The sequence below is a fragment of the Caretta caretta genome, chromosome 5 (assembly GCF_965140235.1).
Source record: "Caretta caretta isolate rCarCar2 chromosome 5, rCarCar1.hap1, whole genome shotgun sequence".
Classification (NCBI taxonomy): domain Eukaryota; kingdom Metazoa; phylum Chordata; order Testudines; family Cheloniidae; genus Caretta; species Caretta caretta.
Window position 1 is genome coordinate 16,257,360 of NC_134210.1, and position 19,729 is coordinate 16,277,088.

At 44.6% G+C, this 19,729-nt stretch overlaps 1 long non-coding RNA gene across 3 annotated transcripts in view; it reads right to left on the bottom strand.

The window, feature by feature from the left end:
* The window catches only part of LOC142072100 (uncharacterized), a 36,732-nt gene extending 19,914 nt beyond the window's left edge, over positions 1-16,818 (bottom strand). For 2 of the 3 annotated variants that reach the window (XR_012668371.1, XR_012668370.1), the window contains exon 1: positions 16,607-16,818. This is a non-coding gene — a long non-coding RNA (uncharacterized LOC142072100). The other variant, XR_012668372.1, reaches the window with a different exon arrangement.
* Between the last annotated feature and the right edge of the window lie 2,911 nt (positions 16,819-19,729).

Genomic DNA, 19,729 nt, shown 5'->3' on the forward strand with positions numbered 1-19,729 from the left:
GATACTTCCCCTCTCGCAAGCACCTAGTCTGAGTGTAGCAAAAAGCCTTTTAATAAGGGAGAGAAACAATGTGGCATTATGCTGGGGAAACACCACCAACAGGATTCATAACACAACCCATGAGCAAAAAACCCACCCCAAGCAAATTGGGGCATGCCCTTTTCCCTTTGGTTCTTGAGTCCAGCAACCCCAAATCACCCAAAGTCCCAAAAGTCCAATGACCCAAAAGTCTCTGTCCCATGTCAGGGCAGCCCCAGAGTTCGAAAGTTTATCTGTGGAGCTTTTCCTCCCACCTGGGTGGAGATGGGACAGGGGCAAGAGGCACCTTACATGATCTGAAGCTGACTGCCCCACAGCTCCATAGGCCTCCGCTCCGCTCCGTTCTGCCCTGCCAGCCGCCCCACAAACTCCTCCGCTCCGCTCTGCGGCCCACCAGCAGCTCCCGCCGTCCCACGACTGCTCCACCAGCCGGTCCACAAGGCACTCCAGCCATCCCGCAAACTGCTCCACAATATATCTTCAGGCTCCCCCACTACTTAACACAACGCTCAGTGATTTCAGCTCTTAGTTCAGCTCTTTGGTGAATTCAGCTTGTAGTAGGGGAGCCTCAGTGCTGGTACACCATTAGCCCAAAGTGAGCTCAGCAGCCTGTAACTAGACTCCTAATAGAATCAAAATTAGCTCTGATATTCCATGGTGGAGAGAGGAGAAAGTGCAATTAGCATGTAAGGCCCTCACCAAGGGGCCCATACCACCAAGTATTAATACTTATCCCCAGCCTCTCTCTCAATTCACAGAGTTTTAAAACCCATGACCCTTGCCTAGCGAGTGCTACTTAGTTGATGATGAGTCCCTCCATCATACCAAAAGGCCAAGTACAGTTCCAAGCACAGTTCCCATAATCAGGGTAATAACAATTTATTCTTCCTGCCCCAATAACAGAGACACTGGGGATCCCACAGCAGCCAAAGTGACCATTTGGGCAGCTATGGCCTCATTCTAGGCGGGGTGGGTGTGCCTATGCAAATGAGATTGGCCCCTGAAGTTCTTTTCCACAACTTGCCACACCTCACCACCAGATGTCAGGGTGGAGCTCATCCTGACACTGCTTACAAATCCAGTGTTCATTAATTAATACAATATTACATCTCATTTTTATACACACACACACGCTTTACCAACATAGATAAAAACAGACCCCTTTTCCTGCATAACATCAAAGGAACAGCGAGACTTATTCCCAGGTTGTGGGAAGAAGCATTCATCTTGTTCCTCCAATGCTTGGTCTTCACAGATATAGCCCAAACCTTCTTTTCTCCTACACCCCTTTACATTTCTATGTTCCACACATTATCTGTCTGCCAGGCCCAAGTGTTAGGATCTCTGGAGTACATTATTGAGTTATTATTAATCTGTAATCCCAGTGGGACTACTGGGTTGATTACTCTAATTTCTTTGCCTGTTGCAGTTATCAGGAATAACTGCAAGCTTTGCTGGTGTTGATTATACAAAGCATTAACTAGTCTTCACTAAGGCCGGAGGACTAATTTTTTTCTCCATTTCATGGGGCTCAATCGAGTTGATGGCCTCCCTGGGAATTTGTCCTGCTATGGCTTGACAAATTATTTCCATGATTATATTCTGGGTGAGAGCCTGAGTTTGCTCACATGCTGAGGTCAATGAAACATTATTCTGGAGGGACTGTACTTCAGACATTATTAACTATTTTTTTAACGAGTCTTTCCCACCCAGGAAATACCTTACTTATTAACTGCTGTTCCGTACTTAACTGTTCCACAGATTATGTTAATGGGGTTTTCATCTTTTCTCTATTTTCAGTGGCATATGATAGTTTATTAGCCAGAACTTTTATGTTTGCAGCATTAACTAAAGAGATTCCTGTTCCTACAGGTGCAATCCAATCACTTATTTCCTTTTTTACTCTATTAACATTGTCGGCCCCTTGCCACATTCTTACCCATTCATCCCAACCCTTATGGCTAGTTCCAATCAAGGAAGCGCATACAGGTGCAATGTGAGAGATTTTCATGCCTTCTCAGTGGATTTGAACCTCCTTCAGAGAAGTATGAGGTTGAAGAATCAAATGTTCTTGTTGATCCAGTTTCAACACATGGGGTCCTGAAATTGGGGCTCTTAAACGTCAGAGGGGAGCGAGGTTTGTGATCAGAGGGTCAAAATTTAAAACTGTTTTTTGTTGCTGGCCCAGTTCCATTCTGTACAATCTGGACTCATGGAATTCCTCCGAAATGGCAATGTGCCTACAGAATTTAAACCACATTGTTGGTATGAGTTTGCCACAATGTGTGCCCTTTAATGGAACTACCCAGTCTGGGGGACCTTGCTGAATCGGGTCATGTCCAGCTAAAGTCCAGTTCAGCAGTTCCCAGTTTACGGGATGCCCGCGCCCGGCTGCACTCCTCCCGCCCCACCCCGTCCTAGTACTTAGAATTAAAACTCGATATTGGATGCATTTTTATAAAACGAACCATAGCAACTTTGGGGGCAGGGACAAGCTGATGTGGAGAACAAGGACAGCAGGATCTGGGGAAGAGTGGAAAATGGCAGCATTGCACAGGTTAATAGGAGAGGAGGGTAGACTGAGTTAGTTCATAAGTTACAGAGACAAGGGAAAGAACAGGTTTAATTTACATGCTGAAAAAAATGCCAGAAACCACTGGAGACTTGTCTGCTCTAGGGATTCCATTGATACTAACAACGTTGCACTTGGAGAAGTGGTAGCATAACATGGAATACTTTGGTAAAATCATGAAAGGTGTAGTGAAAATGAATAAGGAAGTGTTATTTAATCCTTCACATAACACCAGAATCAGGGGTCACCCAATGAAATTAATAGGCAACAGGTTTAAAACAAATAAAAGGAAGTACAAAAGAACCCGATTTATCCAAGCCTCCATTATCTGGTTCTCTGTATTACTTGAGCCACCAGCGCACACACAGGAATATAGGAAATTGACACTTCAGCCCCTGAGCAGTGGGGCTCCAGCTGTCAGCCTCTGAGCCCCGCCGCCCAGGGGGCTGACAGCATCTTAAAATAATGGATAGAAAGCTCTTTGCCCAATTTCCTGATTATCCAGATTTTTGATTATCCAATCCAGCCTCGCTTCCAATTAGATTGGATGAACAGGGTTCCACTGTACTGCTCCACACAACACACAGTCAACCTGTGGAACTTGTTGCGAGGAGATGTTATGAAGGCCAAAACCAGAACAGGGTTTAAAAAAGAATTAAATATCTTCCAGGAACTTACGTCCATCAATGGTTATTAGCCAAGATGGTCAGGGCTGTAATCCCATGCTCTGATTGTTCCTAGCCTCTGAGTGCCAGAAGCTGGGCATGCATGACAGAGGACGGATCACTCAATGTTTGCCCTCAGGGCTGTCCTTATCCATACACAAACTACAGAGCTGCATAGGGCACCAGGAAATTTGGGGTACCAAGTTGCCCCAAATGTCCTGGTGCCTACGTAGCTGCAGGCTGCTCCAGCAGTCAGCCCAATCTCCCGACCAGCTGAGCCAGCCAGGAAAGCTGCCCTACCCCTTCTCCGGCCCACCCCTTCCCCAAAACCCCTGCCCCACCTCTTCCCAACCCTGCTCCGCCCCAGGCCCTCCCCCGCTACACCCCTTCCCCTGAGCTACATCCTGGGGGACTGCAGCAAGGGTCGGGCCTGACCCTTGCACTCGCCAGGTGGCAGGAAGTGAAGTGACCTGGCCCCAGCCTGCTCCGCTCCGCTGGCTCCCAGTGGTGCCACCAGTGGGGGGCAGGGGGGAACCACTCCACAGCCCTAAGTCCCAAGGCTGGGAGCCAGGGGAGCAGAGCTGAGTGAGTTGGGGCCAGGTCACTCCACTTCCCACCACCCCTTGAACACAGGGTCAGGCCCGCCCTGCAATCACCGGGCGGCAGGAAATGGAGCGACCCGGCCCCAACCCACTCTGCTCCACCGGCTCATGCTGGGGGGTGGTTCCCCCCATCCCCCAAGCCTGCTCCTGCCCCCCACAGAGCTTGGGTGTGCCCCCCACAGAGGAGGCCTGGGTCTAGCCTCCTCAACCCCCCGCGACGGGGCTGTGTAGGGCACCACAATGTCTAGGGATGGCCCTGATTGCCCTGTTCTGTTCATTCCCTCTAACGCACCTGGCATTGGCCGCTACCAGAAGACAGGATACTGGGCTAGATGGACAGTTGGTCTGAGCCATTATGGCTGTCATGTTCTAAAATCCCTATTGTAGGCAAATCTCAGAGAGAAGCCTGTGGCTTTGGAACTGAAGAACTTTCTAGTCTCAGCTCCCTTGTATAACTGAATGTTCTCTCTACAGTTAGGAATTCTAAGGCCATTTGTGACTCACGACCTCTGCATTGTTACAGTATGAAGGGGAGGATGGTTATTGCAGGAATGCCTTCCAGAAAGTAATTATTGATATACACCAGTAAAATCAGATCTGAGGGGAAGTGCTTCAAGCAGCTCATTAAATGCACCGAAGGCCAGATCTACCCTCCCTTAGAATCTCTAATACTTTCACTTGCCTACAAAGTTTCCATAAAGTTCTGCTGAGAAATAATCTAGACCAGGTGTTTCCCCAAGATATGAGGCTTCTAGATAAGCATTTCTCACACCTGTGATAATTGACCCCTTGATCCAAACTACACCCTATTCTCTCTCTAAGAGTAGGCAGAAGAGTATCTTTCAGCTAGGACCAGAATCTACATTTTCAGGGGCTGCTTCTTCTGATCTCAAGACTGTTTTCTTACCACAAGAGGCAAAATTTGTAGCTGCTTACGTCTTACAGGGAGGTAAGCATGACATTCTGTTCATTATGAATTGCTAGTAATATCAAGGCATTATTGATTTTTTAGCCCATATGCCAGTAGCTTTTTAGTTTCCTTTCTTACCTCCGAGGCCCTACATTTTCAGTTTTTATTTTGTGTCAAATAAAAAAAAATATTTAAAATGGGTGAGAATCAGTGCAAAAAACTAACTTCACAGTTTTCTGGGTGAATATTGGGGTCAATGCTGGGGGATGGACAGATAGAAAATAGCAACAAAGAGAGAAAAGTAAAAGTAAAAGCAGTGTAATGCTTTGGTTTATTTCATGAACTGTACATTAACAGGACATACATATGCATGCGTGTATCTTCCACTACTTTGCCTTACTTTAACAGACAGCTTCACATTTATAATTAGACTAAACTTACTATAAACATGAACATATCTACCTAATGTAATGGACTGGGTTTTCTTAACATAATCAGTATTTCCATGTACTTAAGTGGTCCAAACTTCAAGTGAAAAATCAGTAAAAAACAAATAATCACTTTTGTAAAACCCAGGAATTTCTCAGTAAAAGCTAAAAATGAAAGGCCAAATGAAGGGCCTCACTTATTCCTTACACCATACCCAGGCAGTTACTGTTTATCTCTCAGCATATCTGCTGGGCTGAATAGAAGATTGTGTGTTTGAAGGAACCTATCTGGTTCCTGAACTGTGATATGTGGTTCAGCCAGAATGCAGAGTCAGTTTACGAAAGCCTAGAGATTCAGGGCTAGAGAGATCTAAGAGCACTTAAACGTTAGAACACAGTGTCCATAGTTTGATGGCATGTTAGATATGGTAAGACACTCGGGATCCCTACACCCAGCCTCAGTATTGCATCACATTGGTAGGGTGACCTGGGGAAGCCTGGACTGCCATTGTCTGTAGTGTACTGTGCCTTTCTTATGGCTAAAATGAAGACCTCATTCTCTAAGGCTGTGTGGTTCTGGTACATTTCATAGACACTACAAGAAACATGCACTGTAATGCAAAACAGAAATCAGTGTTTCACAGAAAATCAGGCAATTTTGCAACAGATAATGAGAAACACATTTTCTTCATTGTAGAATACATGCCTCCAAAGACAGAAGAATTAGAGAACAAAGCAATAGGCTTAATATTAAAGCAAGATAAATAATTCAAAACCAATACATTTAATCTGGTAATATAGCTCCATTCCCTGTTTGTAAATTGGCCACAGACAATGTTTTTTTTGGACTTTAAAAACTTTGGCCTAGATGTCTTGTCCAAGATCATACAGAGACGCTGTCCAGGATGGGAACAGAATCCTGCTGACCTGAGTCAAAGTCATTTGCTGTGGACCAAGGGTTTTCCAATTAGGGGTCTCACCAGGGTGCCAAGGGGTTGAGATTGCCCCACCCTTCCTGTATTGCTAAACGGGAGAGAGGTGTCTGCTAGATGGGAGAGGGATTGTGTGCGCACGCATTGGGGTGTGTCCCAGCATGGAAAGGGGGGTTGCAGTACAGAAGAGATTGAAAACCCCTGTTGCAGACCATACCCCCTCACTGAGAGGAAATGGAATGCAACCTGTTTCAATGAAATTGCAAGTAATGCTAGTTAAGAATCCTTCAGTCTGATCACTCCATAATTCATATAATCATATAGTTGCCTGTCTTTGTGCAAGATTAGAATTTCCTGCTAATAACTGGGTCACCCAGTAAGTACTGTGATAACATAATATATCCGGGTCAGCAATGACTTATGTTTCCAGCATGAGAGAATCAGTTTTCTCATAAATGATTCTTCCTCCGCCTATTTCCACACCCCTGCACTTTCATTTCTGTATGAACAAAAAAGGAGATTAAAACTGTGGATACAGTATTAATATTGTTCTTTCATGTAGCTTACACATCCCTTAGGATCCAGCTCGCCTTGCCAGACCACAAACTTGCAAATCTTTATGGTGTGACTCATTGTGTTTCTTGAATCTCATTGGTTAACTAACTCTCCTGATCCCACTCTGTTAAATTTGCCTGTTTTCTATTGGGGGAGAGGGCCTGAGCTGTTACCTGAAGAGTTACTAAAGTTCACTGACTTGGAATAACCTCGGATGTTGGTAAACTGTCTTTCATGATTTCACACTCCTTCCTCTTATTCATTCATAGCTGAAATGTTAATGATCCTTCTAGTAAATACAAGTAAGGTATAAACTGTAGCAGAAATGCCTCAGAGTGTCGTATTTGTGGCTAAGCTATTTCTGCAGGGTAAAAATATCTGCTAGGCTGACAAAAATCCTCTTTTCCTCTAAAGTATTAAACCTGTAGATCTGCTTGGGTACATTTTGAACGAAACAGACCTTTATGAAAAGTCTCAACTTTCTTTGAATTACCTTTAAGTATCAGATCTTACTCAGGAAGAACTCTAATCTAATCAAGAGAGAGAAGGGCTGAAGATAAATTCAGTAAAGGTGGCCTGCAGGCCAGCTCAGAGGTCCTGCTCTGAAAGACTTGAAAATGCTGGTGATTAAAATGCTGGAGGATAAGTGGGTGAAAGGCTGCAATTAAAGGGGAGAATTATAGAATATCAGGGTTGGAAGGGACCTCAGGAAGTCATCTAGTCCAACCCCCTGCCCAAAGCAGGACCAATCCCCAACTAAATCATCCCAGCCAGGGCTTTGTCAAGCCTGACCTTAAAAATATCTAAGGAAGGAGATTCCACCACCTCCTTAGGTAATGCATTCCAGTGTTTCACCACTCTTCTAGTGAAAAAGTTTTTCCTAATATCCAACCTAAACCTCCCATACTGCAACTTGAAAACATTACTTCTTGTTCTGTCATCTGGGACCACGGAGTACAGTCTAGATCCATACAAATGCACAAAGCCTTGGAAACAAGCAGGGAGAACTGGAGGTCCTGGTGATGTCAAGGAACTATGACGTGATTGGAATAACAGAGACTTGGTGGGATAACTCACATGACTGGAGTACTGTCATGGATGGTTATAAACTGTTCAGGAAGGACAGGCAGGGCAGAAAAGGTGGGGGAGTAGCACTGTATGTAAGGGAGCAGTATGACTGCTCAGAGCTCCGGTATGAAACTGCAGAAAAACCTGAGTGTCTCTGGATTAAGTTTAGAAGTGTGTGCAACAAGAGTGATGTAGTGGTGGGAGTCTGCTATAGACCACCGGACCAGGGGGATGAGGTAGATGAGGCTTTCTTCCGGCAGCTCACGGAAGCTACTGGATCGCATGCCCTGATTCTCATGGGTGACTTTAATTTTCCTGATATCTGCTGGGAGAGCAATACAGCGGTGCATAGACAATCCAGGAAGTTTTTGGAAAGCGTAGGGGACAATTTCCTGGCGCAAGTGCTCGAGGAGCCAACTGGGGGGGTGCTTTTCTTGACCTGCTGCTCACAAACCAGGTAGAATTAGTGGGGGAAGCAAAAGTGGATGGGAATCTGGGAGGCAGTGACCATGAGTTGGTTGAGTTCAGGATCCTGACACAGGGAAGAAATGTAAGCAGCACGATACGGACCCTGGACTTCAGGAAAGCAGACTTCGACTCCCTCAGGGAACGGATGGCCAGGATCCCCTGGGGGACTAACTTGAAGGGGAAAGGAGTCCAGGAGAGCTGGCTGTATTTCAAGGAATCCCTGTTGAGGTTACAGGGACAAACCATCCCGATGAGTCGAAAGAATAGTAAATATGGCAGGCAACCAGCTTGGCTTAATGGTGAAATCTTAGCGGATCTCAAACATAAAAAAGAAGCTTACAAGAAGTGGAAGGTTGGACATATGACCAGGGAAGAGTATAAAAATATTGCTAGGGCATGTAGGAATGTTATCAGAAGGGCCAAATCGCACCTGGAGCTGCAGCTAGCCAGAGATGTCAAGAGTAACAAGAAGGGTTTCTTCAGGTATGTTGGCAACAAGAAGAAAGCCAAGGAATGTGTGGGCCCCTTACTGAATGAGGGAGGCAAACTAGTGACAGAGGATGTGGAAAAAGCTAATGTACTCAATGCTTTTTTTGCCTCTGTTTTCACTAACAAGGTCAGCTCCCAGACTGCTACGCTGGGCATCACAAAATGGGGAAGAGATGGCCAGCCCTCTGTGGAGATAGAGGTGGTTAGGGACTTTTTAGAAAAGCTGGACGTGCACAAGTCCATGGGGCCGGACGAGTTGCATCCGAGAGTGCTGAAGGAACTGGCGGCTGTGATTGCAGAGCCATTGGCCATTATCTTTGAAAACTCGTGGCGAACCGGGGAAGTCCCGGATGACTGGAAAAAGGCTAATGTAGTGCCAATCTTTAAAAAAGGGAAGAAGGAGGATCCTGGGAACTACAGGCCAGTCAGCCTCACTTCAGTCCCTGGAAAAATCATGGAGCAGGTCCTCAAAGAATCAATCCTGAAGCACTTGCATGAGAGGAAAGTGATCAGGAACAGCCAGCATGGATTCACCAAGGGAAGGTCATGCCTGACTAATCTAATCGCCTTCTATGATGAGATTACTGGTTCTGTGGATGAAGGGAAAGCAGTGGATGTATTGTTCCTTGACTTTAGCAAAGCTTTTGACACGGTCTCCCACAGTATTCTTGTCAGCAAGTTAAGGAAGTATGGGCTGGATGAATGCACTACAAGGTGGGTAGAAAGCTGGCTAGATTGTCGGGCTCAACGGGTAGTGATCAATGGCTCCATGTCTAGTTGGCAGCCGGTATCAAGTGGAGTGCCCCAAGGGTCGGTCCTGGGGCCGGTTTTGTTCAATATCTTCATAAATGATCTGGAGGATGGTGTGGATTGCACTCTCAGCAAATTTGCGGATGATACTAAACTGGGAGGAGTGGTAGATACGCTGGAGGGGAGGGATAGGATACAGAAGGACCTAGACAAATTGGAGGATTGGGCCAAAAGAAATCTGATGAGGTTCAATAAGGATAAGTGCAGGGTCCTGCACTTAGGACGGAAGAACCCAATGCACAGCTACAGACTAGGGACCGAATGGCTAGGCAGCAGTTCTGCGGAAAAGGACCTAGGGGTGACAGTGGATGAGAAGCTGGATATGAGTCAGCAGTGTGCCCTTGTTGCCAAGAAGGCCAATGGCATTTTGGGATGTATAAGTAGGGGCATAGCGAGCAGATCGAGGGACGTGATCGTTCCCCTCTATTCAACATTGGTGAGGCCTCATCTGGAGTACTGTGTCCAGTTTTGGGCCCCACACTTCAAGAAGGATGTGGATAAATTGGAGAGAGTCCAGCGAAGGGCAACAAAAATGATTAGGGGTCTGGAACATATGAGTTATGAGGAGAGGCTGAGGGAGCTGGGATTGTTTAGCCTGCAGAAGAGAAGAATGAGGGGGGATTTGATAGCTGTTTTCAACTACCTGAAAGGGGGTTCCAAAGAGGATGGCTCTAGACTGTTCTCAATGGTAGCAGATGACAGAACGAGGAGTAATGGTCTCAAGCTGCAGTGGGGGAGGTTTAGATTGGATATTAGGAAAAACTTTTTCACTATGAGGGTGGTGAAACACTGGAATGCGTTACCTAGGGAGGTGGTAGAATCTCCTTCCTTAGAGGTTTTTAAGGTCAGGCTTGACAAAGCCCTGGCTGGGATGATTTAACTGGGAATTGGTCCTGCTTTGAGCAGGGGGTTGGACTAGATGACCTTCTGGGGTCCCTTCCAACCCTTATATTCTATGATTCTTTGGAACTCCCTTTCAGGTAGTTGAAAGCAGCTATCAAATCCCCCCTCATTCTTCTCTTCTGCAGAGTAAATAATCCCAGTTCCCTCAGCCTCTCCTCATAAGTCATGTGCTCCAGTCCTCTAATCATTTTTGTTGCCCTCCGCTGGACTCTTGCCAATTTTTCCACAACCTTCTTGTAGTGTGGGGCCCAAAACTGGACACAGTACTCCAGATGAGGCCTCACCAATGCCAAATAGAGGGGAATGATCACATCCCTCGATCTGCTGACAATGCTCCTACTTATACAGCCCCAACTGTCGTTAGCCTTCTTGGCAACAAGGGCACACTGTTGACTCATATCCAGCTTCTCATCAACTGTGACCCCTAAGTCCTTTTCTGCAGAACTGCTGCCTAGCCATTCGGTCCCTAGTCTGTACCAGTACATGGGATTCTTCCATCCTAAGTGCAGGACTCTGCACTTGTCCTTGTTGAACCTTGTTGAATTGACCCACAAAATATCAGCTGGTTCAAAGGGGTGTGGAAGTCTGGGATGCAGAGAACCTGTCTGCCTGGTGACTGTTGTGCTAGTAAAACCTCAGTATGATGTGATGTTAAATTGTTAACGGCCTTGTCATCCAGTGGGTTGCGTGAACTGACAATAGGTTTAAGCTTGTGTCTAAAATAACTAGATTAAACTGACAATGCAGTTAAAGAAACCAAGGTCTTATGGAGCTAAGATGCTCACAGACTTTTCTCTATTGCAGATGCTTGCTGGGACTCCAGCACTCCATCGCAGGAGATTGAAGGCCTTTTCAAATTAGGAAGTGAGGCAAGAGAAATCCTTAATTTGTTGTGGGGTTTTAGATAAAGTACTTAACTTTAAAGGAGTTCTGCTTACATGAGATCACCAGAGTTTTGAAATGGGCCAATCCCTTTTGATATGCAAAAATATCAATTGGGAGGGAAAAGGAAAACATTGTCTATCAAGACCCAAGAAATAATTAACTTAATCTAAGATCTTTTAATTTGGAAAACAGCCTTGTGACTGTAGTAAAATCACAGGATAAAATATCTGTATATACACTGTCAGGTGTCACCAGGTAGTGGTGATTCACATAGTTTTCCAAGTTCTTTTCCTTAGCGTGAGAGCAAATGTTCAGTCTTGGGCCTGTCATCAGTTTTTCTTATGCAAGGTTCTGCGACTCAGTGCAGTGGCCTTTAGAGAGGGAGCTCTGTGAGTGATCTGCAGCTGAGTTAGTGCTCTACCTTGATCTCAGAGACCCTGATTAGTGTCCAAGCTTGAGGCAGAGTTCTTCTCTGAGAACTGGCCACTGATGCTGATCTGAGGTTCCTGAAAGAAAGGACTGACCTGCTCTGTTCTGGGACTGACTGGTGGATATATATACAAATAAAACAAGTTACATTTAGAATATATCCAGATTCTGTGTCACTGAGTTCTCTTCAACTGGGAAGATGTCCTGCAAGGCCCTGGACATCTGCTATTACTCTGCACTGGTGTCAAGAGTGCGACGCTGGTGGCGGAAAACGGGGCAACACTGTAATGTGTATTCCATACACTGAACACACATGCACATAATGTAGATAGGTTGTGTGTGTGGGCTCATGCACATGGTAAGTTTGGAGAATAGGTTACTAAGAAGATCTAATATATATACACACACAGGTATACTATATAGTCATCTGGTCTGTAGGTTATTTTGTTTAGATACATACTTTAAAACTATTTCTCTGTGTGTGTTTTTATATAATCTTAATGTTATATTAAACACAAATATAGAAATCAGTGGACAATTATTCAAGTCATGCATGGTGAACACCTACTAGATCAAAGAAACCACTCTGCTACCCTCTCTATTTCAGCTGAAGAATTTCACAGCTTTGATTAACAAAGTAATACAAAAAAACAACAAGCAGTGACGTTCCTCCACCATCCTGACTTGCCGAATCTTGTACCTCTGATTAGCACATCTGAGAGGTGTGTGGAACAAGTCCAAAAGGGACTAGGAGAGGAAGGAACTGATTTTCAAGTGTGCTATTCCTTGGCTAACAGGCAAAGTATGTATGTTAAATAAACACAGTGCTTTCTCTTTTATTTAAAAAAAAAAAACCACACCACACACAAACCTAAGAACAAAAACAATCAAGAAGCTTCATATGTTATCACTCCTGAGTTCTGTGTAACGGGAACTTTCTCATCTCCAGTAACACTATGGTAAGTGATGTAGGCTGCACCTTCTTTTAGATGAAATACAGTTGTTCATGGGCTCTTGTTTGTACTGCATCTCTGGAAGAAGTTATATTCAGTTTTAAATAATCAGTTTGTTAACCCAGCTCAGAATCCTTTATTTTTAGAATTAGAGATAATTACATGGGGTAGGAGATGGTGTAATATACAGCAGAAATATTTAGGAAGCTAGCTACTTCCACCTCTTTCTTCCTTTGTCTCCTCCAAACTCAGCTTTACATATTCCTAGTCCTAGAACAGTCCCCTTTTCCTCATTCACCATCTCTCCTACTTAATATCCTTTCTTCAAGCAGCCCCTCCTCCCTTTTCATTAGTAACCCTCACACTCTTTCTTCCCAGTCTTGTGTGCTCTTTGGGACAGGGAACATTACTTGGTGCTTTATAAACACACACAAGGTTATTTTGACTGTTACATACATGTTAACTTTTGGGGGGCCACAATTTTGTGGTTCTATAAAAAATAGGTTCTAATATTTCATGGAGTAAGGATCTCCTTAAACCCCCAGTGCTGACCACACAGTATCCATATGCATCAGTTTTTCCTTTATAAATCGCCTGAGAAATCCACTCCCACTATCCTAATTTTAAAAATGTTTCAAAATTAATTGTAAATCACCTCTCTCTGTACTGAATTTATCTCCAGCCCTTCTCTCTCTTGATTAGACCAGAGTTCTTACCAAGTAAGATCTGATACCTAAAGGTAATTCAAAGAAAGCTGAGACTTTTCATAAAGGTCTGTTTCATTCAGATGTGGGTGAAGATGGGCACCTTCCCAGCCTACATGCTGAGTGAAGGAGAGGGACCTGGATACTTCTGCTTTCAGCCACCCAAGCACAGCCCCCACATCCTTGATCCCCCGGACCTTAAGTCAGCTTGTCCCAGACCAGCTGACCCCCTAACATGGCTACAGCACAGCCTGCAATAAAGAAGGAAGCACTGTACTGAATAGCTACGGCAGCACTTTCTCCTTCTTGGTGGGTCACACAGACCTTGTGCGAGGTTCTCCCTTCAGTGCAGTGATCCATAGAAGGGGAAGTGGGAGGTCCAAAGAATGGATGGGGATGTGAAGGGGACACCCTCTTCCTAGTGGTTTCCTTTGAACACTATATTCTTCTCACACTGATAATATGATGGGTATGGCACACAGAGAAAGTGACTCTCATACCACTGATTCATCAAAACATGCTCTGAAGTGTTCCTAGCCTTTCTTTGCCAGAAGCTGGGAATGGGTAACAAGGGATGGATCACTTGATCATTACCTGTTCTGTTCATGCCCTCTGAAGCACCTGGCATTGGCCACAGTTTGAAGATAGGATACTGGGCTAGATGGACCATTGGTCTGACCCAGTCTGGCCGTTCTTATCCATCAACCCTTCACATAGGTTATTTTCATAGACTCATAGAAGATTAGGGTTGGAAGAGACCTCAAGAGGTCATCTAGTCCAGCCCCCTGCTCAAAGCAGGACCAACCCCAATTATATTGTAGGTGGCTAATTTCCCCATGATCGGTTATCAGGCTACAGTGGTTTACACCCTAAACCACTAGTTACAGATGAGTCTCTTTGAACTCTCAGTTCTCAGTAAGAAGTGGATAATTGCAGACTTGTTCCTCTTAGCACCTCTATACTCTCCAAATGCCACCTACAAACAAACAAAAAAAACCCCACCAAATCATCTTCGCTGAAATCCAGAGAAGCAAAGAGCGAAACAATCAGATGTTATTCCAGTCTGACTCGTATGCTGAGGAAAATACCTAATCACCCCATACATTCCGATTAGCAAGCATCATCTGACAAACAGCAGATAGGGTATGCAAAGGGTGAAGGTGCTTACTCATTTTGTAAAATGTCACATTACTGATAATATGCAATTTTTAATAGAAATGAAATGCCTTATTTGGTCACCTGCACTGATAGAGAACACTATAGAATTGTCCCTTCAAGTATCTTCTCTACTGTTTTGTCCAGACAATCTTATATAACCCTGCATCATCTGCAAGTGTTTAATACTGAGGGAGATAGGGAAAGGGCCACTATTGTGTTCCAAGTCACATTCAGCTCTTTTCAGAGAGAATTTGATCCTTATTGATATCCTCTGTGCCATTGTCCGGCTGAGTCATTCTCGGAGTCTAGGGTGCTGCTTATGTGATTCTTACCCTGTGCTGTTTAACTGGCTTCCTAATCTGGCAGAAAGTGACCCAGAAAGAGGCAAAACAGAAAGCAAAGAGAGCAGCAGGAAAACTAATGCTCAGGGAAAAGTTTTATGACTTGTTGGGGGCTGCACATAAAAGTCACGGGAAAGATACTCATCCTATTTCTTTACACATTAAGTTTAGTCATCTAGACAGCAATTGTCCTCCTGTATTTAAACAACTGATTTCACTGTGTAAGCAATTTAATTAATAAACTTAATACCCCAGTGAGGCAGGAAAGTATCATTATCACCACTTTACAACTGGAGAAACTGAGGCATAGAGGTTTAGTGACGTGCCCAGGATCACTTGGGAAGTCCATCGAAGCCAGAATAGAATCCATCTCCTACCTCCTCAGCCCTGTACTTTAACCACAAGGCTATTCACTCACCAACACTGACTCTTATGGCACTTAAGGCTTTTCCTGGAGGTTTGTTCTAGCAATTTTATTACCCATTCATCTGGGATTTGGGGTGTGGGTACCACAGACAGTGAGATAAAAGCAAGCGATACTGTAAAGAGGCAGAATAATCTGGGAAAAATCCAGAATGAGTGTTTTAATTAACATGAGTCATGAAATATGGTTACAAACCTGAAAGCGTTCACCCCACCCCATATGCTGAATAACTTTGGGCAGCAGCGACACGCAAGGCATTACACATTGCAGGGAAAGGCATCAATTTCTTCATAATTGGGGATTGGTCCTGCTTTGAGCAGGGGGTTGGACTAGATGACCTCTTGAGGTCCCTTCCAACCCTGATATTCTATGATAAAGGGAAGGTAACCTGGTAACTTCCATGCCAAGTGAAAGCAGCTAGCAGCACTGAGAATGAACATGACAGTGGATGATACACACTGGGCAATGTTTCCTTCCATGATCTGCCAACTAGCCTATAATCCTCTCTGAGGATCAAAATCAAAAGTAATTATCAAACTACTAATGGGAGATGTAGTGGTGTATTCTTTGTTACAGCTCAGGGAAAATTTGACTACTTTGGTTTACAGGGGTTCTGCCAAAAGGATCTATCTGGTCTGACTCCAGGCCTGTCTGCTGCCTCAGTTTCCCTCTCTCCCTCAGATGGGAGACTTTGTAAGGGATGGCTTAGTTCAACAAAAATAAACCTTTACTTTCAGGATTGCAGGCTGGGAACTTGCTACTTTATTCAGATGCATAACAATGGGGTGGGGAAGAGAGGGGCACTCCTACTGACAAAACAGGAGGGGAAGGGTGGAGCATGGCTCCATACCATAAGTCTATTGGTAACCCTGTTAACCTTATCATGTTCACTTTAGTGCAGTCAGCCACTAGCTTCCAACACTTTTTAGATCTCTAAGGGTACTTGCCTTCCTGCTTAGTCATAAAAAGAAAGTCCACCCCTTCCAGAGCTTAATCAGAAGTCCAAACAGAAACACAAAACCCAGTTCTCTCACCTCAGCCTGGTGCTGGCCACAACCCTTCCAGCAAAGGTCTGTCCTGTTCCACAATCATCTGCAGCTGTTCTCCTGTATTCAGCTTCCCACCTTCCTAGACTACAATCAGGCACTTTGTCCCCATCTTGTTGGCAGGTAGCTGCACCACCTCACAAAGCAGCAGCACAGGAGGGAAACTCACCAGCACCCTCTACTATGTGTTCCCAACCCAGAGACCCATAACAATTCGCTACCTACCTCATAAATCAAATGGTGCTGTCTTTCTATCTTCCTATGCATCCAAGCTAATCCTCCTCACAGCCCCTTTCCTGGCTACTTTTTAATACAGCACTCACTCCTAGGTCTGCCCTCCTTATAGTCTTCCTGCTGACTGACCACAGGCTGCCTTTTTATCTCTCAGCACACCTGGTTTAATCACATGCTTTTCCCTTGTTATGTGGCCTGTATGCCCATTCCTTCCACCTAGGGAGGTAGTCTAACCATAGCACAGGTGCAGTGGAGCCCCCATCCCTTTGAAGGGCCAGCCAACCCTCTAACAGGTTCATGTGAACATTGTTTTCTAGTTTACTCACATGAGTTTTGCTTTGAAGTTTGAGCAAAACCCCTACTGCAAAGAGAAATCAAGCTGAAAGCTACTAGTTTCACTTCACTCCAGGCCAAACAGTCCAGGCTCAGTCAGAACACAGCCCAACAGAACTCAGCTCACTGAAAAGCATGAAAGCGTTCTGCAAATCTGGAGGAAGTTTTGGATTTGCTTTTGTAGTGTCTATGAAAGGCCCACTGAATGACACTGTGTGAAAAGCCAGCTGGGAAATTTTCAGTGCAACTGTTTTTTGTCAGAAAATGCCAATTTTTTGATACCTAAACCCTTTGCAGTAATGTACTGGCTTTGATGAGACTTTTGTTGGGAAGGAGTTCTCAGGTCCACAATAGAATTTCTGGACAAAGCCAGAGAGACCAGAATAACCAATAGCTTGGTTAGTACTCTGACCTGTGATGGGTGTGACTCAGGTTTAAGGCTGACCCGAATCAGGCAGAGCAGGGACTTGAATGTGGCTCTTTCACATCCCACATCAGTGCTCTAACCACCAGGCTACTGGTTGTTCAGGGGTGCTCTCTCGAATCCCTGAACAGGTCTCAGTTTTATCCCAGTGCAGGACAGGAAAACCGTTTCCTACCCAGCTCTAACTGGGGCCTGTTTTTGAAAACTAAATGGTCATGTGGAGGCTTGAAATGAAACCTCTGCGGTCCAGATATCTAGCAGATGAGCTGAACATTCCCTCCCTTAGCTACACCTGTGAGAACTGAGCGAAGCTCATCTCAGCCAGACATTGCTGTCACAGCACATCAAGCTGGGAGACATGCAGACCTGTTCCGTTTCATTACTAAGCAGCTCTACATGTGTCCATAATGCTTCAGATTACAAATTAATTTATTCAGGTGAGCTTCTTTCAGGGACAGACATTTTAAAATATTGTTAAAAGGAACCTATAGGATGGAAACTAGATTAGATTGAGGTTTCTAGTCTATTGGATAGCACATGAGACTAGGGCTGAAATCCTGGCCCCACTAAAGTCAAGGAAAGTTTTGACATTGACTTTAACAGGGGCAGTATTTCACCCTAGGTGTCACTGTAACCCAGTTAAGTGTATGTTATGCAGCACCCCCTGTGGCTGAGCCACATGAATCTATTACAGCTGGGGGTAGAGGATTTAGTCCTGTAGCTCAAGCTGCACAGAGAGCCTGTGTATACAGCAGCAAGCTGGGGCGTAAATCTACAGTGCAAAGCACACCATTGTGTGGACCCTGCTGCTGAACACTGGGAGTTCCCCAGTGCCAGGGGTAATCTGAGGTGTTAAGAGTCATTATAACATCAGGAATTCAGAGTCATTTCCAGCTGTAGCACTGCTGTGTGACCTCAAGCAAGTCACTGAACCTTTCTGCCTCGGTTTCCTTACCTGTAAAATAAGTCTAGCCACACTCATGAGGCTTTGCGGGGTTTAACTGATGTTTGTAAAGTGAGTTGAGATCTTTGGGTGAAAAGAACTACATAGTGCATGTCAAGGTTCCTTCCCCACTCTGAACTCTAGGGTATAGCTGTGGGGACCTGCATGAAAAACCCCTTAACCTTATTTTTACCAGCTTAGGTTAAAACTTTCCCAAGGTATTTTACCTTTTGTCCCTGGACTTTATTGCTACCACCATCAAGCATCTAACAAATATAACAGGGAAAGAGCCCACTTGGAAACATCTTGCCCCCCCAAATCCCCCCAAGCCCTACATCCCCTTTCCTGGGGAAGGCTTGATAAAAATCCTCACCAATTTGCATAGGCGAACACAGACCCAAACCCTTGGATCTTAAGAACAATGAAAAAGCAATCAGGTTCTTAAAAGAAGAATTCTAATTAAAAAAAAAGGAAAAGAATCACCTCTGTAAAATCAGGATGGTAAATACCTTACAGGGTAATCAGATTCAAAACATAGAGAATCCCTCTAGACTAAGCCTTAAGTTACAAAAAGACACAAAAACAGGAATATACATTCCATTCAGCACAACTTATTTTATCAGCCATTTAAACCAAACAGAATCAAACACATATCTAACTAGATTGCTTACTGACTTGTTACAAAAAGAAAAGGAGTCCTAGTGGCACCTTAGAGACTAACAAATTTATCTAAGCATAAGCTTTCATAAGCTTTATTTATGCTCAAATAAATTGGTTAGTCTCTAAGGTGTCACAAGTACTCCTTTTCTTTTTGCGAATACAGACTAACACGGCTGCTACTCTGAAACCTGACTCTTTACAGGAGTTCTGACCCGCATTCCTGCTTTGGTCCTGGCAAAAGCAACACACAGACAGAGAGAACCTTTGTTTCCCCCCCCTCCAGCTTTGAAAGTATCTTGTCTCCTCATTGGTCATTTTGGTCAGGTGCCAGCGAGGTTGTCTGAGCTTCTTAACCCTTTACAGGTGAAAGGGTTTTTCCTCTGGCCAGGAGGGATTTAAAGGTGTTTACCCTTCCCTTTATATTTATGGCAGTGCAAGATACATATTATCATGCAATAATGGCCAATATTCCGACTGTGCTGGGTGGGCATTGTCCCACTGACTATAGCTGCAGGTGGAATGCTCACTGTGCAGAACTGCTTTTCATCATCACTGCTGAGGCAAACCATGTCATTGCAGCAGCCACTCACCCTCCTTTAGCGACTTCTTTCAGGAGAGCAACAAATAAGGAGCGTGGGAAGCACGGAAAGACCAATGCATTGATCCTCGAGGACTCAAAAAATCCTGTTGTGCTTGCTTGTTCTTCTCACTAACCTTGGCCTCTTTGTAGTTTTGACCTCTCGACTACAAAGCT